Source organism: Lissotriton vulgaris, chromosome 3_1, assembly GCF_964263255.1.
Source record: "Lissotriton vulgaris chromosome 3_1, aLisVul1.2, whole genome shotgun sequence".
Lineage (NCBI taxonomy): Eukaryota > Metazoa > Chordata > Amphibia > Caudata > Salamandridae > Lissotriton > Lissotriton vulgaris.
Window position 1 is genome coordinate 713,365,118 of NC_141689.1, and position 27,271 is coordinate 713,392,388.

The window sequence follows — 27,271 nt, forward strand, 5'->3', positions numbered from 1 at the left end:
GGGTACGGTGCATTTCACACACTGATGCGAATGCGGGGTAGGGTGCATTTCACACGCTGATGCGAATGCAGGGGTACGGTGCGTTTCACACGCTGATGCGAATGCAGGGGTACTGTTCGTTTCACACAATGCGAATGCAGGGGTACGGTGCGTTTCACATGCTGATGCAAATGCAGGGGTAGGATGCATTTCACACGCTGATGCAAATGCAGGGGTACGGTGCGTTTCACATTCTGACGCGAATGCAGGGGTACGGTACGTTTCACACGATGTGAATGCAGGGGTACGGTGCGTTTTACATGCTGATGCAAATGCAGGGATAGGGTGCGTTTCACACGCTGATGCAAATGCAGGGGTACGGAGCTTTTCACACACTGATGCCAATGCAGAGGTACGGTGCATTTCACATGCTGATGCGAATGCAGGGGTACAGTGCGTTTCACACGCTGATGCGAATGCAAGGGTACGGCGAGTTTCACACTCTGATGCGAATGCAGGGGTACAGTACGTTTCACACGCTGATGCGAATGCAGGGATAGGGTGCGTTTCACACACTGTTGCGAATGCCGGGTAGGGTGCGTTCACATGCTGATGCGAATGCAGGGGTACGGTGCATTTCACACGCTTATGCAAATGCAGGGGTACGGTGCATTTCACACGCTGATGCGAATGCAGGGGTACAGTGCGTTTCACACCCTGATGCCAATGCAGAGGTACGGTGCATTTCACATGCTGATGCGGATGCAGGGGTACAGTGCGTTTCACACGCTGATGCGAATGCAAGGGTACGGCGCGTTTCACACTCTGATGCGAATGCAGGGGTACAGTACGTTTCACACGCTGATGCGAATGCAGGGATAGGGTGCGTTTCACACACTGTTGCGAATGCCGGGTAGGGTGCGTTCACATGCTGATGCGAATGCAGGGGTACGGTGCATTTCACACGCTTATGCGAATGCCGGGTAGGGTGCGTTCACATGCTGATGCGAATGCAGGGGTACGGTGCATTTCACACGCTTATGCAAATGCAGGGGTACGGTGCATTTCACACGCTGATGCGAATGCAGGGGTACAGTGCGTTTCACACGCTGATGCGAAAGCGGGGTAGGGTGCGTTTCACACACTCACGTATGGCGCCATTACAATTGTGATACGAGGCGCACAATCGCCCGGATGTAGGGGTACAGTTCACACAAGGATGTCTATGAAGTACTTGTCATTGCATACTTTCATGTGCAGGCCTTAGCTGTGGCAGCCAGTGATATAGCACAGGGCATCTATTCTTGTTGCACAATTGATGTGTGATGACCTGTGGGCACATGTGATGTGTGATGGCGCACTATGTGGCACACATCACCTTGACACTTGTCTCATGTGTATCATTAGTCCGATTTTGCCATGCACAGCGACACTGGGATGGCACAGTCATCACTACCGGCACCTGTCTCCTGATGCCAGGGACTGGGGCACTTTGTCAACTCACATTTCACGCTTAGCATGACCTTATGTGACTATTGACGGTGTGTGTAATATGTTATATTGAGCTTGCTGTTTGTGTTCCATAAACTGCATCTGCTGTTGGTGCATCTAACATGTGTCTGTGTTGAGATGGGAATGGTTTCACATCTACGCACACCATGCCACATGTGGATTTCCATGGCTGTTGGGTCTGTGTGCATCAGACATCATATCTCCCCAGGTATACATGTCTGCTTTGTGTCAATGTCTGTGTTGTTTTTGTGGTCACGTGCACACCTTCATCGCAATGTGTTTCATATGTACATTTGACATTCCATGTGACCTGTGCCTGTGCCTTGCAGTCAGCTGTCTGGATGGGATGACATCCTTCCACTGCAGGTATGGTGATGTGTGTCACTCCGGTGCTATCTCGGGCTGTTCACTCAGACCGGCCCAGCAGCTCATTTCAGGGCATGTCATGTTGATTTGTCAATCAACGGGTGTATCTGGCTTTTCATAGGAGTGCCAGCAAGCTGGCATATGTGTCCTGGATGTATTGCACACGCCAGACTCCGTAGTGACTTGATTTCTAATAGCAGTTTTGCAGGTGCTATGTACATTGCCATTGATGTTGGTTGACTGTCAATCTTCATTATTTCCAAATGTCTCCCGCAGGGCACCGCCTGTACCAAGGCCATTCCCGGACTTGGCTACCATGAAGGAACATACATGCATCTGACGTTACAGATTCACTCACAGCTGATTGAGGAGTTGACAAACAAGCTGGCACCACATCTCCAACCGCAACGCAGGTATCCTACTGCGCTGACCCCCAAGATTTTGGTGATGGCAGCCCTACATTTTTTTGCTACAGGTTCGTTTCCATTAACCATAGCTGATGTTGGTGGGATGTCACAGACGATGTTCAGCCGTGTCCTGCGTGATGTTTTGGCAGCCATGTTGGAGCACATTGATGAATTCATCAAATTTCCTACTCCTGAAGAGCTGACAGATGTCAGGGTGATTTCTATGCCCTGGGAGGGATGCCACATGGCATTGGGTCCATTGATGGGACACATTTGGCTTTGGTGCCACCACAGGCACAGGAGCAGGCTTACCGCAACCGTAAACATTACCATCCAATAAATGCCCATGTTGTGTGTCTTGCTAACATGCTGATTTCCCACGTTTGTGCACGTTTTTCCAGGTTCGGCACACGATGCATTCATCATGAGGCATAGCAGGGTACCACAAATGATGCTGGGGCAGCGCAACGAGCGGGCATGTCTTGTAGGTGTGTAAACTCTGTTTGTACTGTGTGTTTCAGTATCTTTAGCTCTCACAGCATCTCCTGACCCACTCATTTACATGATGTTTCCATGTAGGGGACTCGGGATATCCCAACATGCCATGGTTAATGACACCTCTCCGCAACCCAAGAACAACTGCAGATCAGCGGTACAATAATGCAGACGGGCGGACCAGACAAGTAATTGAGAGGACGTTTGGCCTCCTGAAGAACCGATTCCGGTGCTGCAATAAGACCGGCGGATCCATGCAATATGCACCGGACAAGGTCTGTAAGATCTTCATCGTGTACTGCATGCTGCACAACATGGCAGTTGAGAAGGCAGTGCCACTCATCCTGGATCCTGAAAAGCAGGAACATCCACCCGTTGAGGATCAAGGGCTTGGTCACGATGCAAGTGATGAGGATGAGGATGATATCCTGAGTCAGCTCATATGCAACTTCTTCTCATAATTGAGAATCACTGGGTATGAGTGAGCAAGCTTGTAGCATTGAGTGGCATGTGTTGCAATGTGTGTGTCCAGCTGACTGACTGCAAAGTGGCTTTGATGTGTGTTCTGATGTGTCACTCGAGTGCTGATGTCATGCCACACAGTAATGCAAAATGACTTTCTTTGAAGTTTGCATGTGTCCTACATTGTTCATGTTTCGTAACTGCCCATGTCTGCTGCTAACATTTATAATGGTGACCTTGTGTGTATCTGTCATTCCCAGGTTGCTGTGCCTGTTGTCTGCTCGTGTCATCTTTTTCCTCCTGCTATTCCTCATGATGATTGCAATGTGGGCTGAATCAGCGTTCCATGCACGGACATGTGTAAATGTCAGTTCGGGTAAGAGATCCAAACAGGCTTTTTGGTGTTGGTACGGTTTGGGAATGTGTGGGAACTGTTTCTGTGCATGTTGTAGTACCATGCATACATGTCTCCTCACCATGGATCAAATAACATGTAGCATCACTCCCATGACATGACAGTCACCCTTCTTGACAGTCATCTGTAGTGGAGTGAGGAGTCTGGTGAAGGCATCAGGCACGGCCCGTGCCGGGTGTTATACTGGGGCGGTGACGTCAGGCAGGGGAGGGTCAGGGTGGGGGGATGTAAAATAGGGGATAAGGACCATTAGAGGTAAGTATCGAAAAAAAAAAGAATTTCGTTGCCCACTCTGCATCGCCAAATGTGATGCCGCTTGGGCAACAAATTTTTTTTTCTTTTTTCGATACTTACCTCTAATGGTCCTTATCCCATATTTTACATCCCCCCACCCTGACTCTCCCATGCCTGACGTCACCGGCCCCGTATAATGCCCGGCACGGGCCATGCCTGGAAGGCATCAATGTGTGTAAACCTTGCCCCGGACACAATGTGGATGCCACGGGTTGACAATCTGTGGGACATCACAACAACAGGCTCTATGGGGAATTGCAGCCTCTCCGTGTACAGCAGGATGTGTTTGGCTCATCCACTTAATCTTGTGTGCCAGTACATTTGGATTTCCAACATCTATGTTGTGAAGGTGGGGGCCAGCGTATGTCCCACATGTTCTATCAACTGTCCTGTGAGTCTGTTCGTATGGATGCATTGCCCTTTGTGCCAGTATGTCATGTCACTGTCACGTCGCTTCCTCAGTGCCGGTGGAGAATACTGTGGTGCAAGCCTTCTCTGTAAGTGGATGAGAAATTAAATTTTCCATGAAGCCAAGAACGTGGCGCTGATGACATAGCGACGTTGCGCGGAAGCGAATGTAATGCTTCCGTGGCACCAGTCGGGTGCCGTTAATTCCAGGATTCTCCTGTGGCGTGCTGCATATCCTGGTCACAGTAGGGGTGCTTTTGCATCATCGCTCCTCGTTACTCTCTGTTGAGTACCGGCCAGCAGCTTGTTTTGTTTGGCATTTCAAAGCCCAGTTGGACGAGCCGATGACTGGCTCTTGCGGGGCTTCCTTGTGTTTACCTAGTTCCCTCCCTCGTTGGACGAGCTTCTTAAAGCTCTTGCGGGGGCAGTGTAATTTCCCTTCTTGACCCTCACTGATTCCCTGGGGGAACTACAGATTGTTGGCTTTGTGTGAGATGCGCAGCAGCGCATTTGACTTTCTGTTTATTGGACTTTATTCAAACACTGTGAATTTCTGGATTACCCCAAGGCTTTAATTGCGTTGAAGCAGCCTGCAGAGCGTTATACCCCCTTCATATTGCTGCAATACTCTGCTACCTTTTATGTTTCTTCAGTGATCCCTGTGCTAGCGGCACAATCCTTTGAACAGGATCATAATATTGGCCATTTCTTTGGCAACTTGTACAACATTTTCTTTGGTGTGTTGTGGTGATTCATCACCTTTCCATTGTGATATGAACTCATGTGGATTGTTCATCACTGTTTTCACAGCAGGGGCTTGAAAAGCTCGTCCTGGAGAAAGCTCCAATTCCCCGGTTACGTGGCTCTTGATTTTCTTTGGGGTATGTTGCTAACTGCTGGATAAATACATGGAAACGTATAGAACAGCCTTCTTTGTAAGTGTGTAATAATGTCCTTGTTGAGCCTCAGATCCAGTAGCACTTTCATTACTGTGATCCCAACTAGGATACAGTGTCTGTTGTTTTCCTTTACAGGTATTACTGTTACAGTATAGGTCCTGAGGTATTCTGTGATTCAGTGACAAGAAGTGTTAAATCCATATGCTTGTTTACCTTTCTTTCAGACCTCCCTCCCTGCTGTTCCCTTCCTTTCCTTCCCTCGCCTGATTACCCTTTTGAGTCTGTTATTTCTACTCAGACCAAGGGGCTATCGGGAGATGGACCCCTTTGAGTATCGCACGTTTCCGAGGATTCAAGGCCCTGCCAGTCACAGGCAGTCCTGTGCACATTGGTTCACCAGCAGTACAGGTAGACTCATTACATGACTGTTATTTTCGGCAGAGTAATGGCACTGGCCATGGACATTGGCTCATGCAGCATTGCCTCAACGCATACTGGATCCGTTTGTGTAGTAAATGTGTTCACCACAGTACAACGTGCCTCATCTCTGTCACTGCATATCTCTTGCCACTTTGCATGCGTCATCTATGGCATAATTGTCAAAGATTGTGCATATGGGTGTATGTGTACTGTAATGAACCCTATTGTGCATGAAGTACTTGGTTGTGTATGTATTTGTGCAGGTTGCTACCCACAACGGGCAGGCAACACCTGCTGACGCTGTGTTTCCTGGGTGCAGCTTGGCCTTTTGGAGCCTGATCCTGTGCCCGTCATTTTTGGTGGTTGTTCATCCATTTTCTTTGAATGACCCATGAGTAACCAGACACTCCTTCCTTTCCATACACCTGTTACACTGTGCCTTTCTAACCTCCTTGTCTTTGTGAGCTATGATTTGCCTACTTTTTCACCCCTTCTGCCGTCAGGTGCTTACGCATTCCTGCTGCTGCCTCCCCTGTGGCACCACCCCACCGAGTGCCCTGATTCTGCAACCCAGACGCCTCCCAGATGCTCCTCCCTCCTCCACCCATTCTTGATGCATGCAGTAGATTGTCTGTGCCACTGTTGCGCAAACGCCGTGCCAAAGGCAGGACCGTCAGCACCTGCAACGTGCACAGTGCAAGACCCTCTGATCCTTGCATGGCCCACGTAACACAACAGACTCATCCTCCAGCCACCCTCCAAGCAATGAACACCGGACAATCAAGCACCTGCTATCAGGCAACCCCTAGGAGCACACACTACACCTTTGCATGCTGGGTGTGCAACTCCTACTGCCTACACCGCGCTGCTCCGCCTACCAGACCATGTCTGTACAACCAGCTCATGTGCCTCCTACTCCACACCCGCTCTGTCCACCAGCACGCCATTGGGATCTGTTACCTCCTCAACACAACAGCCCCACACATCGCCTTCATTACAGTAAGCTGGTTGAATGCATCCTCAGCACACAACTTCAACATTGCCATCACAGACGGATACAAGATCACCCGCAGGGACCGCACCAACAATCCAGGAGGATGAATTGCAATTCATTCAGAAGTACACCCTCAGAGTTACATACAACACCAAGGACACACTCAGCATTGTCAAGCACCTGCACTTCAGGTTTCACACCAACCCCCTGACCACCCTCAGACTAACACTCATCTATATATCTCCAGGCCTACACCCACAATTCCGCTAAACCATCAACAACTACATCAGCACGCAGGCCCTCACCTCCACAGACTACATGTGGCTTGGGGACAGCAACTTCTGGCTGGAGGACAACCACACCACCATCCTTCATTGGTACATCAACATTTGCATCCAATTCTTCGACAAGCAACACAGTGCCCCACACTCCACTACAGATCCTACAAAGATGCTTGATCTAAGTCACCACAGACGAGCTGTGTGGCACCCTCGCCCAGGATACTCCAACCAACACCCCCGCCACACCCTGCAACCTCACACACTGGATCAGCCTCTGATCCAACACTCTTGCCACATTGGTGGACTTTCCTGTGAAACACAACAACAGTTAAGCCACCTGGGACAAGGCAGACCTACTGGACTCATACAGATGTAGCCAGACTCTTGTGCAAACCTTGCCACACAAACAACCATCAGTTACCTTTCAGCCCTGAAAACCGCCACATACAGACATCACCATATCATCAGCACGGACAAGAGGACATCCTTCAGATAGGGCCTAGGCACCATCACACACGACATCAAGTAGCTCATCGGCATCGTGAGTGAACTATCTAACCCCAGCTCTCAAACCAATAGACATCCCACCCTTGAAAGGCCAAGCAAAACCCTTGCAACATTCTACCACTGCAAGCTCATGGACATACAGGACAGCCTCGGCACACAGAGGCAGACAGCGCTATTATCCGCAGGACATAACCCCCTCAGGTGCTGGACTCCCTTCAGCAGCAAAGACACCATCTGGCTCATGTACACCATCCACTCTGGCTCTCCATCAGGACCCTTCCCGTACAACAGCTCAATCACAGCATACCCCATCCTTAAAGCCCACCTCCGGCACGTCATGAATGTCTCCTTTGGGTACGCCACATTCCATGGGAGCTGGAGGCATGCAGAGACCCAGGCCCTTCTTAAAGAACCGACTGCAGTACCGCAGGATCTGCAGGAACATCATCCTGCTTCCCTACCCGGCAAATGTGATCAAGAAGACAGTCAACAAGCAAATGAACAACTCCCTCCAAAGAAACACCTCCAAGCATCCCGCCACAGTCCATCTTCCACAGTACTCACACCACTGCAACCGCCCTCATTGCCACACCAACGACATCTTAGACCCTGCTCAACAATGGTGAGACCACCACCCTCACCCCCGTCGACCTATCAACGGCATTCTAAACCATGTGCTACCACACTGTCATATCACACATCTCCAACACTGGGATCCAGAGGAGGGCCCAAGAATAAATCGCCAAGTACCTCACAAGCAAGGCCAAGGGAGTCTGCCTCCCGCCTTCAGCACGTACTACACTGGGGTCATCTGGCCCGTGTCCCAGGGCTCATCCCTCAGCGTGATGATCTTCAATGTCTCCATGACCCCCTCTCCACCATCACATGTGCACACAACCTCATCATAATGTCCTATGCCATTGACACCCAGCTGCTCCTCACCCTCACCAAAGACCCAGCCACTGCCAGATCCAACCTTCAATAAGGCATGAGGTCCGTAGACGAATGGATGAACATCAGCCACCTGAGGCTGGACTTGGACAAGACTGAGGTCATCATCTGAGGATTGTCCCCTTATGGCTGGCACAACTCCTTGTGTCCCACCGGCCTGGGCAGCGCACCAGCACCCAGTGGCCACGCATGCAAGCTGGTGTTAATCGTAGACTCCTCGCTCACAATAACCATGCAACTCAACACCATTTGTACCTCATGCTGCAACACCCCTCCGCATGCTGCAAATGATCCTCAGATAGATCCACTCTAAGGAAAGACAGACAGTCATCCAGGTCCACGACACCAGTCGGGTCAACTACGGTAACGCCCTCTACGCAGGAACAACAGCAAAACTCCAGGAGGACTTGTACACATCCAGGGTGCATCGGCACGCCTCATCCTCAACATCCCCTGCCACAGCCACATCACCGTCCACCTGATATACCTACAATGGCTCACTGTCAACTGCAGGATCACCTTCAGACTCCTCAGCCACACTCAGGAGGAACTCCACAACCCCAGACCCCAAAACAACCTTGGACATCTCTCATCCAACACCCCTTTGCCCCAACTCCGTCCACCCACCCTTGCCCTGGAGACCATTCATCACATCCACAGAACAACTGCATGCAGGAGATAGTTCTCCCACCTCGCCAAACAGACCTGGGACTCCCTCCCCCGGCACCTCCACATGACCCATGACCTCTACGCCTTCATGATACTCTTCCAAACCTGCTATGTAGAGGCCTAGTGGAGACTAGGTCTGGCCGGGAGCTCACCCTAATTGTCCCTGAGGTTTCAGAACACTTTTGTGATTAATCAATATTGTAACAATCCAAATGTTTTCAAATAAAATAAGGTCACAATTGTTTTCAATGGTTAAACTTTTTTAGTAAACCTTCATATGTACAAATACAAGCATATTAAATGGATGCGTAGAGTAATAGGAAAAAAAATTCCACTTAGAAATTAAATCATTCTGTTGTATGTCATTCCACAACAATTAATTGATGAACAGAAAAAATAACATTTCCCAATGCATTTCGGGTCATGTCCGACCCTTCTTCAGGGGAATACAAATGTAGAAGCGAATCCAAACTTGATTATCTGTACCATTCACATCAGTTTCGTTATAGGGCACTGCAAAATTAATAAAAGTCATGTTTTCCCATTTTAGAGGATATAGTGTACATCATCATGTTGATTTAGAATTAACACTAATTTCCATGAGGTAGAAAGTGCAAAAAAGAAATATTTGTGTGTGTGACAGAAACGTGAGTCACAGTTTAAGTGGTAGATGTATATAATAGAGAAAGTACCAACACCCACCTATCGTGAGAGAGGGTCCTAATAAAAATCATGTTAAAACCCTGGATGCCTATAGAGGTAACCGTGAATAAACCCTGGTGTTTGTAATGTGGACATATCTACCTAACTGGTACTGATATCCGCACGAAAAAAATCGTGGCCGGTCACCGGTAATAATGTGATCTGTGGAAAATATGTAAACGAGTCAAGGCTCAATGAAACGACTGAGGATGTCTAGATCGAGATCTGCTGTCAAGGAGGCTGCAATAGCCGGCTTACCCCATTAACGGTCGTGACTACGCGAGTCGTCGTGTCCCAAGGTTCAGGATAAGGATATCTGGAAAGGTGGTGCCAGCTGAGGAGTGAAAAGTGAAAAGGAGCGTAAGCTACCCATCCTAGAGTAGTATATTATGAGGGTGTTCAGACCGATCGCCATAAAGGCGCAAGGGCTTACCTTGCTGCTTTCGCGTACCTCGAACTCTGACCTCCAAATTACTTCCGGTGTAAACATCCGGTCCGAAACTCTACTCTTTTAAATAATGGGACGTACCAAGGCCTGAGAGTGCCTGTACGTAATAATAATCCCTTTTCGGATGCCTCGTGATTAATGGCATTAAAATGGAAGAATGAGGTGAATAAAAAAACGATCATAAAAACGATCATAAAAAAACGATAATAAATATGCTAAAGCGTGTGGGGTGTGACTGAAAAGTGAGTTATCATGTGACTGAGAGGTGGCGGAAAAACATGCACCTAAATTATATTGGATGTAATGTGAAACCAAAAGGAGGGTGAAGGGGTCTAGATGGAAACTACTGTAAAGTAGTGAAAGGAATAAACAGTGAAACGTGAAGGAACAAAGTGTCAATCCTGTACAGGGAATAGTATTTAATGTAATACAAATTGAAGGCTTTTATGAGCCACAACCTGGTTCTTACATATATACACTATGAGAACAAACCAAACAGATTGCGAAGTATTCTGTTGCTGTGTGAGTTTCATAGAAAACACACCATCTCGTACTGGTCATTAAGCCCACCTGGAGTCAGTGTACCCAATTTCTTTATCCAAAATGTCTCTCTCTGAGCTAATGCTATGTTATGATCTATGCCCATGTGTTTCTCAACCACTTCTAATACAGTAAATCTGAGTTGTGGTATGGTGTGAGTTGACCTGATCCAATGTGTTGCTAAACAAGATATAGTAGACCTATTTCGTATGGTGCTTTTATGCTCGATAATACGAGTCTTGATTTTTCGAGAAGTTCTTCCCACATAAGTGAGTCCACATGGGCAAAGTATGGCATAAATTGCCTCTGTGGTGTTGCAGTCTGCATTGTGTTTCAATAGAATTTCTTTGCCTGTGTGCTGGTGCGCATACACTTTGCTCACCATCACGTTGTTGCATTGCCCACAATTGTGACATTTTCTCATACCTTTGTAGTTGGTAGTTTTGTTTTGACGTGGGTTCTTTAGTATTTCCCTGATGTTTTTCGATCTGGTATGTGCTATGATGGGGAAGTTTTTGAATAAGTTGGAAAAATCTGGTTCATTGGCTATCATTTCCCAACGTTTCCTGAGAATCTGTTTTATTCTCTGTGATTGTGTGGAATATTTCATTACAAAAACTATGCGTTCATTGGGAGATTTTTCTGTTTTCTTCAGTAGAGTATTTCTATCCATCATAGAAACTTTCTGTACTGAGGCTTCTAGTATTTCTGTGGGGTAACCTCTGGCAATGTATTTTTCTACTTGTTCTTCAATCAAAAGATCGCAGTTAATTGGATCTGAGGAAATCCGTTTGATTCTAATCAGTTGAGAAGTAGGTAAATGGTCTTTCAAGTTTTTGGGATGTGCGCTCGTGTAGTGTAACGCATTATTTACATCCGTGGGTTTGCGAAAAACAGTGGTTGTGAGTCCTTCTCCTGATTTACTGATTTCAATGTCTAAAAATTGTATCTTGTGTTCCTGAATGTTATGGGTAAATTGTATCCTGGGGTTACAATCATTGAGTTCTTTGATTAGTTCTTCCAGCTCACCACGCCAGATTATCAGAATATCATCATGAATCATAAAAATAACACCAAGTTTTCAGTCCACCTGGTGTTAGATAGGATGAATTGTTGTTCAAAGTACGCCATGAAGGTATTCGCGTATGCCGGCGCTCCCGAAAAGCCCATAGATGTTCCGGTTCTTTGGAGAAAGAACTTTGATTTCCAGGAAAAATAGCTGTGGTATAAGGAGAAATGCAAGAGTTCTATTTTTCGCAAACCCACTGATGTAAATAATGCGTTACACTACACGAGCGCACATCCCAAAAACTTGAAAGACCATTTACCTACTTCTCAACTGATTAGAATCAAACGGATTTCCTCAGATCCAATTAACTGCGATCTTTTGATTGAAGAACAAGTAGAAAAATACATTGCCAGAGGTTACCCCACAGAAATACTAGAAGCCTCAGTACAGAAAGTTTCTATGATGGATAGAAATACTCTACCGGAGAAAACAGAAAAATCTCCCAATGAACGCATAGTTTTTGTAATGAAACATTCCACACAATCACAGAGAATAAAACAGATTCTCAGGAAACGTTGGGAAATGATAGCCAACGAACCAGATTTTTTCAACTTATTCAAAAACTTCCCCATCATAGCACATACCAGATCGAAAAACATCAGGGAAATACTAAAGAACCCACGTCAAAACAAAACTACCAACTACAAAGGTATGAGAAAATGTCACAATTGTGGGCAATGAAACAACGTGATGGTGAGCAAAGTGTATGCGCACCCGCACACTGGCAAAGAAATTCAATTGAAACACAATGCAGACTGCAACACCACAGGGGCAATTTATGCCATACTTTGCCCATGTGGACTCACTTATGTGGGAAGAACTTCTCGAAAAATCAAGACTCGTATTATCGAGCATAAAAGCACCATACGAAATAGGTCTACTATATCTTGTTTAGCGACACATTGGATCAGGTCAACTCACACCATACCACAACTCAGATTTACTGTATTAGAAGTGGTTGAGAAACACATGGGCATAGATCATAACATAGCATTAGCTCAGAGAGAGACATTTTGGATAAGAAAATTGGGTACACTGACTCCGGGTGGGCTTAATGACCAGTACGAGATGGTGTGTTTTCTATGAAACTCACACAGCAACAGAATACTTCGCAATCTGTTTGGTTTGTTCTCATAGTGTATATATGTAAGAACCAGGTTGTGGCTCATAAAAGCCTTCAATTTGTATTACATTAAATACTATTCCCTGTACAGGATTGACACTTTGTTCCTTCACGTTTCACTGTTTATTCCTTTCACTGCTTTACAGTATTTTCCAGCTAGACCCCTTCACCCTCCTTTTGGTTTCACATTACATCCGATATAATTTAGGGGCATGTTTTTCCGCCACCTCTCAGTCACATGATAACTCACTTTTCAGTCACACCCCACACGCTTTAGCATATTTTATTATCGTTTTTTTATGATAATTTTTATTATCGTTTTTTTTATTCACCTCATTCTTCCATTTTAATGCCATTAATCACGAGGCATCCGAAAAGGGATTATTATTACGTACAGGCACTCTCAGGCCTTGGTACGTCCCATTATTTAAAAGAGTAGAGTTTCGGACCGGATGTTTACACCGGAAGTAATTTGGAGGTCAGAGTTCGAGGTACGCGAAAGCAGCAAGGTAGGCTCTTGCGCCTTTATGGCGATCGGTCTGAACACCCTCATAATATACTACTCTAGGATGGGTAGCTTACGCTCCTTTTCACTTTTCACTCCTCAGCTGGCACCACCTTTCCAGATATCCTTATCCTGAACCTTTGGACACGACGACTCGCGTAGTCACGACCGTTAATGGGGTAAGCCGGCTATTGCAGCCTCCTTGACAGCAGATCTCGATCTAGACATCCTAAGTCGTTTCATTGAGCCTTGACTCGTTTACATATTTTCCACAGATCACATTATTACCGGTGACCGGCCACAATTTTTTTCGTGCGGATATCAGTACCAGTCAGGTAGATATGTCCACATTACAAACACCAGGGTTTATTCACGGTTACCTCTACAGGCACCCAGGGTTTTAACATGATTTTTATTAGGACCCTCTCTCACGATAGGTGGGTGTTGGTACTTTCTCTATTATATACATCTACCACTTAAACTGTGACTCACGTTTCTGTCACACACACAAATATTTCTTTTTTGCACTTTCTACCTCATGGAAATTAGTGTTAATTCTAAATCAACATGATGATGTACACTATATCCTGTAAAATGGGAAAACATGACTTTTATTAATTTTGCAGTGCCCTATAACGAAACTGATGTGAATGGTACAGATAATCAAGTTTGGATTCGCTTCTACATTTGTATTCCCCTGAAGAAGGGTCGGACATAACCCGAAATGCATTGGGAAATGTTATTTTTTCTGTTCATCAATTAATTGTTGTGGAATGACATACAACAGAATGATTTAATTTCTAAGTGGAATTTTTGTTCCTATTACTCTACGCATCCATTTAATATGCTTGTATTTGTACATATGAAGGTTTACTAAAAAAGTTTAACCATTGAAAACAATTGTGACCTTATTTTATTTGAAAACATTTGGATTGTTACAATATTGATTAATCACAAAAGTGTTCTGAAACCTCAGGGACAATTAGGGTGAGCTCCCGGCCAGACCTAGTCTCCACTAGGCCTCTACATAGCAGATTTACACACAGTTGTGGGCCCAACTGATCTCTGGGATGCTCCCAACACAAATTTAAACTTCCTTACTACTGCTCAACTTAGGAATCTGAAGGTGTGCAGACTAGATTCTCACATAGCACTCTTCCAAACCTGTCTGTCTAAGCAGTATCACAAGCCCCCCCCCCTCAGCAGCTTGAAACCATCACGGGTGAGTATTGCGCTCCATGTATGTATTTGATGATACATTGTGACCTATGTGTGTCCTCGACTGGACTCAGATCCCAGTGTATGGATGGCTTGAGTTTGTTCCACACTCAGGCATACTTTGACATATCCGCACACATATGTTGTTGACTCATGCTAAATGACTGCAACATCAATTTACCTTGTGATTATTTTGATTATTTATCTGTCAGGTGTGTGATTCGTGAGTAAGTGATAGGTGCTGTACAATAATCCAGAGAATCCAAAGTTCACAGAGGGAGATGTGATGCCTTGCAGTTGGAGTCACCAGAGTCCAGACCACAGTGCTTGGCATCATTGTTCAGACTGCAACCAGCAAGTCCATGTGGCAGAGTAGGACAGTCAATGAGGTGATGCTGTTGCACACAAAATCCAGGTGCCAGTCCAGGTGAACTGGGAGATTTGCATGGCCCGCTGCCTCTCTTTGTCTTTCCCGTGGGCAACCCACCTTCCCTGGGGGACCCTCATATGCAGGCCTTGATGCATGGGATGCTCCGTCGGACAATTCCTCCCCCTCCTCCCTCCCTGTGCCTGGTGGCGGTCTTCACCTAGAAGTGTCTTGCCTGTTGACACAGGGAGGGTGCTCCATGTTGTCTGCGTTCCGACAGAGTGAATGGCTTATGTCACTTTTCACCACCAGGAGCTCAGCCAGTCTTGCCTCCATCCGTCCTTGGTGTTCTTGTTGACTGGCGTGTTGATCGGCCTGCAGTTTCTTGATCTCTGTAAGGGTCCCCGCTACCTGGCTGATCTCCCTGGTGTCCCGCCAGTATGCCTCCATGATGTTGCGTAGCTCGGACATACCGGGCCCTACAGCTGGCTGTTCAGGTTTTCACCTCCGCTTGCCGCCACTCCCACCACCCCTGCCCACATGAGCCTGGCCTGCCGGTGTGGGCACATCGGGTCGACGGGACCCCTGAGGGATGGCAGTGGTGGTGTTGTCTGCCACCTCCTGGGTGCCCGGCGAACCTTGTCCCTCATTGTCAGACTGGCTCAGTTGTTCACTGTGGGCAGGGCTCCTAGATGTCTGCTGGGATGTGACAGGAATGGTGGTGGTGGTTTGCACAGATGTTCCTGATCCAGGTGCTGCATGGGTTTGGACACCAGAGGGGCCAGGTTGGTCGGGGTCTTCCGTGGAGTGGTGAGAGGCATCGCTGTCGGTGGGATCAGGAGCCTGGGACTGTGAATCATCTCCCCAATTGTTGGGGGTAGATTCCGCACGTTGCCCTGTGGGTGTGAGAGACAGACAATGTTAATGCCATTTAATGCAACATCCATTTTTCATACACATTGTAGTTGGCACTGTTCCACCTGGTAGTTGTCTATGCTTTGGATTGTCCTCAATGTTCCCTTGTGGATGGGTATGTTGTGGGGCCAGTTTGATATGTGCTCCAGAGTCACTGACATGTGTGGGCATATTTACAGTAACTGGCACATCCCTGTATATCAGCAGGGATTCGCCAGTCATTGTGCTCCACAGCTCCGCCAGCATGGATGCAACACATTTACAATGCGGAGCACCATGGGGGAAAAACAGCACAGCTGCGTCATGTATCTGTGCCGTACAAGTGGTGCCTTGCTGGAGTTGTGTCACCAGCGCAACGCAGCTCCAGCAATGCTCTGTGGGGCCCTATCTGCACAATGCTGCGTCAATCCTTACGCTTGCTTAAAGCATGCACAGGGTTTTGACCCAGCATGGGCTTAAAAGTGACTAAGTGAAATCTTGTAGATTTAACTCAGCTACTTTTGGGAGGTGTTCCTGCACTGGAACGCCCACCCAACCCCCCCCCCCCCTCTGTGCCAGAACACCTGCTTCTGGGGCAGGGCTTTAGAACGTGACACATCTCCCAGATGCGTCACCTTGAAAATACCCAGCACCATGGCGCCACTTTTGTGTCGCTGCTGTGTCACAAAGGTGATGCAACAGTGGCGTGAAAGAGGCGCAAAGGGCTTGTGATTTTGCGCCATGCATTTTTTGCTTGGATGCTTCAGCAGATCTGTATTGGTTTCGTTGTTTTACATGTCCATTTGACAGTGTGGGCACTCCATTGACTGTCTCTGGAGGGTATGTTTGTGTAAGGGGTGCGTGTGACAGGCCGTGCTGGCAGTTGGAGTCTGAGATGGCACTGGGCCTCCCTCGTGGTGTAGCTGTCCTCCCATGGAGCATGCTGCAATGACAGTGGTTGTGAGTCCCTGTCCAAGATATCTGACCTTGTTGTCCTGGTGTTTGCACTGGTCACAGGAGGGCTTTGTGCTGGCTACACCAGGACCTAGTGTCAGCTATCTTGTTAGTACTTTCCCACTCCCTGTGCATTGAGCATGGTGAATGGGTGTGTACCTCGGCCATATGGGATGAGGGCAATTGGGCATGGGCATCCACAGAAATGTTTCTAGGGGTGGTCACATTTTTAACTTCATCACCATCCCCCTTGCGCCCTTCTCCCCACTGCCTTGCACCCTTTTCCCCCTCCCCCTTGTATACTTCTCCCCCTCCCCCATGCACCCATCTCCCCCTCCCCCTTTTCCCCTACTCCACCTCCGCCTTATACCCTTTTCTACCTTGCACCATTCTCCCCTCTGCCTTGCACCCTTCTCCCCTCTGCCTTGCATCCTTCTCCCCTCTGCCTTGCACCCTTCTCGCCCTATGCCTTTCACCCTTCTCGCACTCTGCCTTGCACCCGTCTCGCCCTCTGCCTTGCACCCTTCTCGGCCACCCCTTGCACCCTTCCTACCCAATGGAGGGGGCTGCCACCTGGAACAATGGCACCATTTCAAAAGCATGATGGACTAGGCCCACATCAGGCGCACTGGCGATCCAGGAGTGGACAAGAGCCCCCTTTGCCCCCCCCCGCGGACACCCATGAAATTGGGTCTGATTTGGGGTCCCACAATGCATTTTGTGGCACCCACCCTCCCAGCATACCAGACGTCCATTTTTGGGTCTGGGCTGCCTGTAGCATGGGACATAGCATGGCCTTGCTTTCTCAATGGGGCATACACATGTTAGTGGCAATAGCGTTGTTTTGGGATGTAGTTCTGGGTGGTGGGCGCTTGGGGATTGTTGCAGGCATTTTTTGTACTTGAGGTGTGGATGCCATTACCCCCATGTTACATTAGTTGTTTGTGTACTCACCAGGCTCTACTACTCCTTCAATTCCATGTACTCCCCCCGGTGGGAGCAAGGCCATCACCTTCTTCTCCCAGGGCTGGGGCTGTACTGGTCTGCGGGGACCACCACCTCCTGTGTGCTGGCTCTGTGCGTACTCTTCGTCCATTTTCCACTTGATCATCCTCCGCAGATCGTACCACCCGGCCTGGCACTCCTTCCTTGTGCGTCTGATGGGTACAACAGCATTCACCCTATTGACTATCCTCTCCCACAGGCAGGTTTTCTCTGGTATGCTAATCCGTCTGACCAATGTGCCAAATATCTGTGGCTCGACTCTGATGACCTCCTTTATGAACTTTGGATTCTTCTGTGTGGACATAGTGTGGGGTGACATTGTGTATGGATGTGGGCGTGTGGGTCTGAATGTGAATGGGGGTATGTGTGAAGGTGGATGTGTGCAGTTGGTGATGTGCTGTCAGTGTCTCTTGCAAATTGGGTCTGTTGCAAAGGATCATGGTTTGTGTGTGTGTGGGGCCTTTTTATTTGTCCATTTGTGGGTGGGGCTTAGTTTGAATTCTTGGTGGGTGTGTTATAAGGGCTGGTTCTGAGTTAGCCCCTCTGTTTGCCTGTTTGGATCTGCCCAGGACATTCATTTCCATGGTCTGTACACTGGAGACATGTTTTGTGGTGTTGTGTGAGTCATTTTCACCCTCCTTGTGCTGTTTTACAGTGTCCTCGTGGTTCAGTATGGCTCATTTAGTTGTATTAGCTTCTGTTTATTTGTGTATCCAACGCGACGTTCTCGCAGTACGAGTCGTTTTCAACCTCCTTGTGCTGTTTTATGGGGTTCGCGTGCGCTTCGTTCAGTGTGGGTTCGTCTCGTATTTGATTGTGTGGCTCGCTCATACACGACGTTTTTATGGGGTTCGCATGCGCAGGTGTGGGTTCATCTCGTATTTGATTGTGTCGCTCACTCATACGCAACGTTTTACGGGGTTCGCGTGTGCTTCATTCAGTGTGGGTTCATCTCGTATTTGATTGTGTGGCTCGCTGATACGCAACGTTTTACGTACAAATCGCAGCTCATACGCGACGTTTTTCGTACAAATCGCATTTTGATTCTCCGGTCTGGATCGTACTTGTCGGGTCATAGAGCATGTTTGCGATTCGTACGGTTCACTTTCAGGGTCCGTATCGTACGGATTTTTCCTTGCTTTTCGTACGGTTCGCAACAATTCAGTCGTATAATTTTCATACGAATCGTACTACGCAATTCGGACGGAATTGTACTATTCGTACGGAAAGAGCTATAAATTCGAATCACATACGGATTAGTTTACCGAATCAGAATCGGCCCCATAGTATGAATTGCTATCTATATGAATAAATAAAGTGGTGTTTGTATAAGTGTGTAGCTTAGTAAATGTAAGTATGATCAATTGTTTGTATAAGTGAGTAGGATGACTGCATAAGTGAATAGGATGTGTGCTGGTGTGTAATGTCGATGTAGGTGTATAAGTATATTTAATAATGTTCTATTGATCTTTGTTATCATGTATGAGTGAATCTATAGGTAAGTGTTTAGATGTGTGTAGATGTAGGAATCACTGAGTGGGTTTGTAAAAACTTGTATTGGTGTGTCAATGGTTTCAAATATGGTATATGTAGACACATAGAGGGGTAGGGAGAAAGAAACCAACCGACGCAGAGAAAAGCATAAGCGTATAGTGAAAAAACTAATATGTTTTGAAAACTGCACTCACTCACACACAACTGTGTGTGACATGCTTCATCATCGGGTCTGGTTACAAAACGCCCTGGCGTAGCCACACATAGGAAGGAGCATAGGGGAGGGGAAACAAAAACATACACAAATCAACACAAACGTGACGGAACAGTGATAACACAGTGAATATCACCCTGTGACTGGGTATCGTGATAGAACAAATTGCAGCATGAGAAAGTGCTTTAAAACTGGCTCATGGATACCTTCAGGACCTTTATTCGTAGGTTCCACGACCAGGATTAAAATAAGGAAGGATGGTCAGTGTTTGAAGAGAATGTAAAGTTCCCAAAACACCCCTCGTTAGACTGCTAGTGCCAACATGTTTCAACCGTCTTACTGTGCCCCTAATAAGCAGGTCACCCCGGTCTTCATCAGGACATCTATCCGTCCCAGTCCTATTGTCCACCTTACCTTAGTCAGGCAAATAGATAGAGTGAAGGGATAAAAATCGATCAAACACGTGTGGAGGAAAATCCCGCCATCACAGGATACAACTACGAGTTTATTAATGAATTAAACTCGGAAAGGCGCCTGGCAAGGGGGACTCCAAAGAACACAACTGTTCCGATGGAAGTGCACACCAGTAGTGCCTGCTCCAGGAACACCACGCAGGGTCAAATATGGTACTCCATATTTTATAATGAGTGTTGAAAGGTTATGCTAGTGTATGATGAGGTGTATCAGATTGTCACATGGATCATGTCATCAGTGATGTCATTTGAGATGTCATCAGTGATGTCATCAGTGATGTCACTGGCCATGTCATGAATGATGTAATATGTGACATCATCAGCAGTGGATTGCGGGCGCGCGAGTTATAGTTAGTAGAACTAATTATAACGGAGGAATTTCAATGGTTTTGTACGAGTGAACTGTCCAACTAACTATAACACCCCTGAAACCTATGGTATTCTCAGTGAATTTCTAAGGTTTTTTAAACGCTAATTCCTAACTATAACATGTCTGAAACCTATGGTTTTTTCAGTGAATTTCGAAGGTTTTTTAAATGCTAATTTCTAACTATAACATATCTGAAACCTATGGTTTTTTCAGTGAATTTCAAAGAGTTTGTAAATGACAATTTTCAAATGTATTATTTATTGTTTTGATGCTGATTTACTACATTTTTTAAACTATTTATTTTTATATATTTTATTTTTTAAATTACATTATAATTACATTATACATTTCATTACAAAATATACTTTCTCAGATTGAATTACTTTATTTTAAATACTTTGCAAATAGGCAATAGTCTTTTAAGTACAGTCGTTACAGTTGTTGCAATGGGCAACACAATTTCAAACACAATGCAACATTGAGATCAATGTGAATTTCTAGTTAAATGCAATTAGTTACTTTATGGATTACTTTTCTAACCACAGGACTGGATCCTAGATTCAGTCCTGGGACATCTCCTGTAAACAGTTGAGTAAAAGCTTTTTTTGGTTACAGTAGTGATTTTTAAGTAATAATATTGTATTTTAAAAGTTGACAATATTTTTTTAACATAGAATCACCAATGTTATCCTATGAGAGGAAATTCACCTAGCAGGAAAGTAGTGTTATGGTTACTTTTTCTTAGTCAGTGGTGGATCTTGGATCCGGCACAGGTGCATTTCCTGTACACAGTTGAAAGAATGCGTTTAAGTCATACAGACGATTTTTAAGGAATATTTGTAATTTGTGAAAATAGACATTTATAAAACCAGACAATGGATTCCTATGGAAGGAAATGCAAGTTACTGGTAAGTATGGTTAGAATTACTTTCCAGGGTCAGTGCTGGGATAAAAGATGCAGCACTGGGTTCTCTCATGATAACAGGAGAGTAAATTTGAATTCGTTGTTCGGATGATTTTAGGTGAATATTTTAAAGTTCCAAAACTCCACACTTAAAAGAATTTCCAAGTGAAACCAATCAATGTTAGCCTATGGAAGGAAATTCAAATTACTGGTAAGTATGGTTAGAACTACTTTCCAGGATCAGTACTGGGCTCAAAGATGCAGCACTGATGTCTCTCCTGATAACAGGTGAGTAAATATGAATTCTTAGTACGTCCAGTAAGTGCCACAGAGCTGTGTAGCAGAGAGATATAAAAAGGGGCGCGGCCTGCACCACCTCTCTGCAACGCAGCGCAGTGGCACTTCCTGAAAGCACTTGGTGGCATACTTGGCCCCCATGGTCCCTCAGGTTTTAAGTGGATTTTTTTCCCCAACTTAAAACGCACCACAGGGCGTGTTTGCACACATCACGTCAGGCCCATCCCCTCCCTTCACCACTGTGTAAACGCGCCCTGTGGCCGTTCTAAGTTGAGAGATTAAGTCCCCTTCAATCCTAAAGGTCCCTAAGGTCAAACTAGCCCATTAGGTACCTCCAATGAGCGCCACAGAGCTGCATTGCGGAGAGTGTAAAAAGGGGCGTGGCCTCCGAACACCTGTCTGCAATGCAGCTCTCTGGAGTATATTGGAGATACCTGTTGGGCTATTTGGCCCTCAGGGACCCTCAGTATTGAAAGATAATTAATTCCCCAACTTAAAATGCGCCACGGGGCTCGTTTGCACAGTGGTGAAGGAAGGGGGCGTATCCTGAGGTGACATGTCTGCAAACACGCCCTGTGGCACGTTTGAAGTTAGAGAATTAATTCCTCCTCAATCCTGTGGTTCCCTGGAGGCCAACTAGCCCACCAGGTACTTCCAGTATGCGCCAGGGGGCTGCGTTACAGAGAGGTGTTCAGAGGCCACACCCCTTTTTACAACACTGCAACGCGGCCCCGTGGTGCTTACTGGAGGTACCTGGTAGGCTAGTTGGCCTCCAGGGACCCTCAGGATTGACAACAAATTAATTCCCCCACTTAAACTGCGCCACTGGGTGTGTTTGCACACATGTGAACTCAGGCCCCACTCCCTCCCTCCACCACTGTGCAAACGCGCCCGTGGTGCATTTTAAGTTGGGGGATTAACTCCTCTTGAATACTAAGGGTCCCTGGGGTGCAACTAGCCCACCAGCTACCTCCAGTAAGCGCCACAGAGCTGCATTGCAGAGAGGTGTAAAAAGGGGCGTGACCTCAGAACACCTCTCTGCAATGCAGCCCCCTGGCGCATACTGGAGGTTTCTGCTGGGCTAGTTGGCCCCCAGGGACCCCCAGTATTCAAGGGGAATTTGTTCTCCCTCTGCAAACGTCTAGGGGACGCGTTTGCTGACTGCTACAAGAAGGGGGCATGGCCTCCGGCGCGATGCCGGCCTTTTCCTTTTGTGGGGGGTTTAAGAAGGGGGGCTGTGTGGCCCCCCTTCTTTTCCTAATATTGTGGCCCTGGGGGCCCCATCCCCCAGGGCCTGCCCCCTAAAAAAAAACAATTAACATTTTGGAGGGGGGCTGTGCCCCCCTCCTTAGGCTATTTATGGCCCCAGGGACACCATCCACCGGGGGCTGGCCTTTTTTTATTTATTTATTTATTTTTTAATAATTTACATTTTGGGGAAGGGGGCGCGAGGCCTCCCTCCCGGGCCACTAATAGGCCCGGGGACCCCATCCTTCAGGGCTGGCCCACTCCCTTGGGGACCGTGGGGGGTCCCCAATCCCCCCTTGGTCCCGCTGGCTCCCCGCCTCCTGCAGAAGCTGACATTGCTTTTCCACATATGTAGTAGCTAACATGCTGCTCCCCATGTGGAAAAGCAATCTGCTTTGCTATTTGTAAGAGAGAGCAGGTTTCCTGCTCTCTCTTCCAAATAGCAAAGCAGTTTGCTATGACAGGGTGGGAGCTGCGAGGCTCCCGCCCTGCCATAGCAAACTATGATGTCCCAGGGGTGGGCACCCCAGGACACTGCAGGAGCCGGCCCTGAGGGATGGCGGTCCCCAGGGCCATCACAAGGCTCCAGGACGGGGGCCACGTGTCCCCTCTCCGACCATCTGCAAAGCCCCAGGGGGTGGTATCCCCGGGGCTGGGGGGTCCATCACAGACCCACTAATTTAAATATTTAGTGCCCCGGGGAGGTGGCGGTCCCCGGGGCATGTGGGGAGACTTGAGGCCCCCCCACACAGGGTATGCAAATAACAAAAAATGCACCGGGGGTGGCGGTCCTCGGGGCTGCGGGGGGCACACTGCCCCCCCCCGCAATCAAAATTGGGGGGTGGTGACTAGGAGGCCCCCTCAACATTATTAAGCCCTGGGGGTGGCGGGTCTTTGGGGGAGCAGTGTGCCCCCCGCAATTATACATACTGTTGCCCTACTTTTGCCCTGGGGGTTGGCAGTCCCTGGGGCAGTGTGGGGGGATTGGGCCCCCCCACCCATTTTTTTAATGAAGATGCCCCCGGGATTTGGCACCCCGGGGCTAATAACTAATATAGCGCTGGAGCCCGCGCTTAATTTTTTTTCCCCTCTGCAAGATACGCGCACCCGGTGTGGATTTTGACAATTTTTTAAAATAAGATAATAATATTTTTTGGGCCTTGGGGGTCTTTTTGGGACCCCCTGAACAGGCCTTGGGGGTCAGGGTGTTTCTACCCTGCCCCCTTTTCGCATTTTGCGCTTTTTTTGATAGGTTTCTTGTGCCTCGGTTCTAGCGAGGCACAAGATGGCTGCCAACACTTCCTGATTTGGAGTGTTGACAGCCAATTAGAATACAGCTTGTGCATGGCAGGGTGCGCTCTGGATGAACAGATCCTGTGTGGCCATAGATATATATGTGCTTTAAATGTCATTTTGTCAGGAACTACTGAACGGATTTACACCATTTCAGCAAAAGGCACAAGTCTAAACTTCTAAACTAAGGACTACCTCTTTGCCAAATTTGGTGTAATTCCGTTCAGCAGTTCGAGTTGCAGCCGCGTTGAAAAGTTCCTATGGAAAATTGCATGGGGAAAACATGTTTTGAGACCCCCCTTTTTTCTTGGCCACCGCTTGACAAATCACCCCGAGACTTTCAGGATAGGAGCAGACCGTAGCGTCCCACCAGTTTTGAAAATTTCGTGAAGATTCGTCAACCGGCGCCCAGGTAATTCCAAATAGAATGTTGTGAATCCTATGTAAAATAGGTCCTAACTATAACTATCTACTGGCGACCCCCAGTAGATAATACAAATATATAAATATATATATGTGTGTGCTTCTGTGAATAGTTATGTGTATGTGTGAAATTGTACATACATTTTTTCACAGTCCCGATGAAATTCTGGTGACTGAACAAAACACGTAGGCTGGGCTGATCTACTGAATTTTCAATAAAGTCTATGATTCGTAAACTAAGGAAAAGATTCTGTCCTGGTTACCGTTTTGACATTTTACAAGAGGAATCTCTCTAAATTGAAAGCAGGGAACACAGGTTTGCTCCTACCCATCAGAAACATGGAAAGGTTCCTCTAGCTTGGCAATAGTCAACCAATGTATCCGGTTCTCACCACAATGGATCCAGGCGGGGGAGCCAGCAAGGGTTGTTGGGCCCTGAGAACCCTTCATGTCCTCATGGGCTGCTATTGCTGTGCGTGTCCAGGGTGGGCACCCACATCAACTTAAGTTGCATTGGCCCTGGGAGAATCGGATTACTGGGGCCTCACAATGGCTAGGGGAAGGGGGCTACATGCTCCCCTCCACGTTAAATGGAAAGCAGCCCCAGGAGATGAGGTACTTGGGCCGCCTAATGGGTTCAGGGATGGGGGAGTTGCACACCCCTCATCATTAATTAACATAATGGCCCCGGGGGTGAGTTCCTGGATTTCCAGAAGGCTCACGGAAGGATGGATGCTTCCCTCACCAATGAACAACATTGCTCAGACTCCACAGGCAGTGGCCCAACCCAGGAGGCTTATATATGAAAAGGGCTGGAGCATATGTTTTTTCTTTAATCGTTGCAGTGAATCTGTGGATACAATGTAAAAAAAGTTAGGTTTTTCTCCCCAGTGCCGTGGTTGTCCTTTGGGACCCCTTCACCAGACCTAGGAGGGCAGGGCATCCTATTCTACCCATTCATATGTTTTTTCCATCTTTTGTTTCAAAACAGGGCACTGAGTCCCTGAGTCTTAAAATAGCTTCCGCCAGATCATAGTTGATGTAACGACAGACAATCAGATTTTATCTTTAGATTTATCTGCTACAGTGATTGTCTATGGCATAGTATATACTTAAATATTGAACCTTAATTTCACAAAATCTACTGAACAGATTTACAAGTTACAAAAAGCACGATTTCTCTAACAAGATCTAGTTTGCTGCCAGATTTTCTGCAATTCCGTTCAGATTTCTTTGCAGTATCAGTGTTTAATTTTCCTAAGGAAAATTGCACGTGCAAAATGAGTTTAGGGACCCCTACTTTCCCTCAGCAACCGCCTGATGGATCACCCCAACTCTTGCCATAAAGAAGCTGAGATGGATTAACACTTCTTTTGAAATGTTTTGTGAAGATTCTTTAAACGCTGCAAAGTTATTAGCTAACCAATAAATGGTAAATTTACAAGTTAAAAAAAGTAGAAAAAAGATATCAACCACAAACATAATATTAAAAACATATATAAAAAAATAAATATCTAAACAAAATTAAAACAAAAAGAGTATTTATAAATAATACATTAATGTAAAAGAAAATGATTCTCCTAAAAATAAATAACAGAAAAAATGTAAATTAATGAAAACATTAAAATAAAGATTAGAAAAGAAAATCGGAAAAAGAATTATTAATGATACTGTTAATTTACAACTACTACACAAAATATGTACCTTGAACTATCTCAATGTACTCTTCCCACTACACCCTATAAAACAGTAGGGAAAGAGATGGACTTATTATCAAAACACTGAACAGTAAATTAATGAAAACATTTTAAATCTGAAATTAGGAACATAACATCTCCTACATTAAAAATATATAATATGCAACTAAGTTGAATATTATTAACAATTACAAATAGCAACCTTTTTAAATTTAACAACTTCCTACCTAATACCCCTAAAAAACAAATACACCTCTACTCTAATAGCAATAACTTGGAATATTTTTAACATATAAATATACTATAAACAAATGTAATAGTTAAAGTGATAACTAGAGAAATTTGCATTTACTTAATTACTTGTCAATCACTTAATGAAACAACCATTGCAATTTTTTTTACATTCAGAATAAAAAAATAAAGTAAAAAAACTTCCCACCCAATTACCCTACTCACTCCACAACCAGATACTAAAAATATGTATAAAAAATGTAAACATTTTAATATACATTAAAATAAAAAAATCACTCACATATATAACGCAAATATTGAGCAATAAAACAATTTATATATTTAAGAAATACGAAATGATTTTACATTACAAAATTAATTTACAATAAAATAAAATTAATTATAATTGAATTTATTTCACACCTTATTCCCCTACAAACCCAACAACCTACAACATTATAAATGACTAATTCAACTTCAAAACCTAAATAAACATTTTCAGATTTCAAACTTTAATTCAAAAGATAATAACATTTATATTAACAATATTAATAACTTAAATTAATATTATTACTAACATATATCAACATCATGTAAAATATATTAACAACTATATTTAATTAAGCTATACCAAAAAAACAATATTATTAAAAAAGATATTAAATACCTAAACAAATAATATTCTTTTTTTTGTTTCTTTTTATTGAAAATATAAACAAGCAAGGCATGAAACATGTTATACA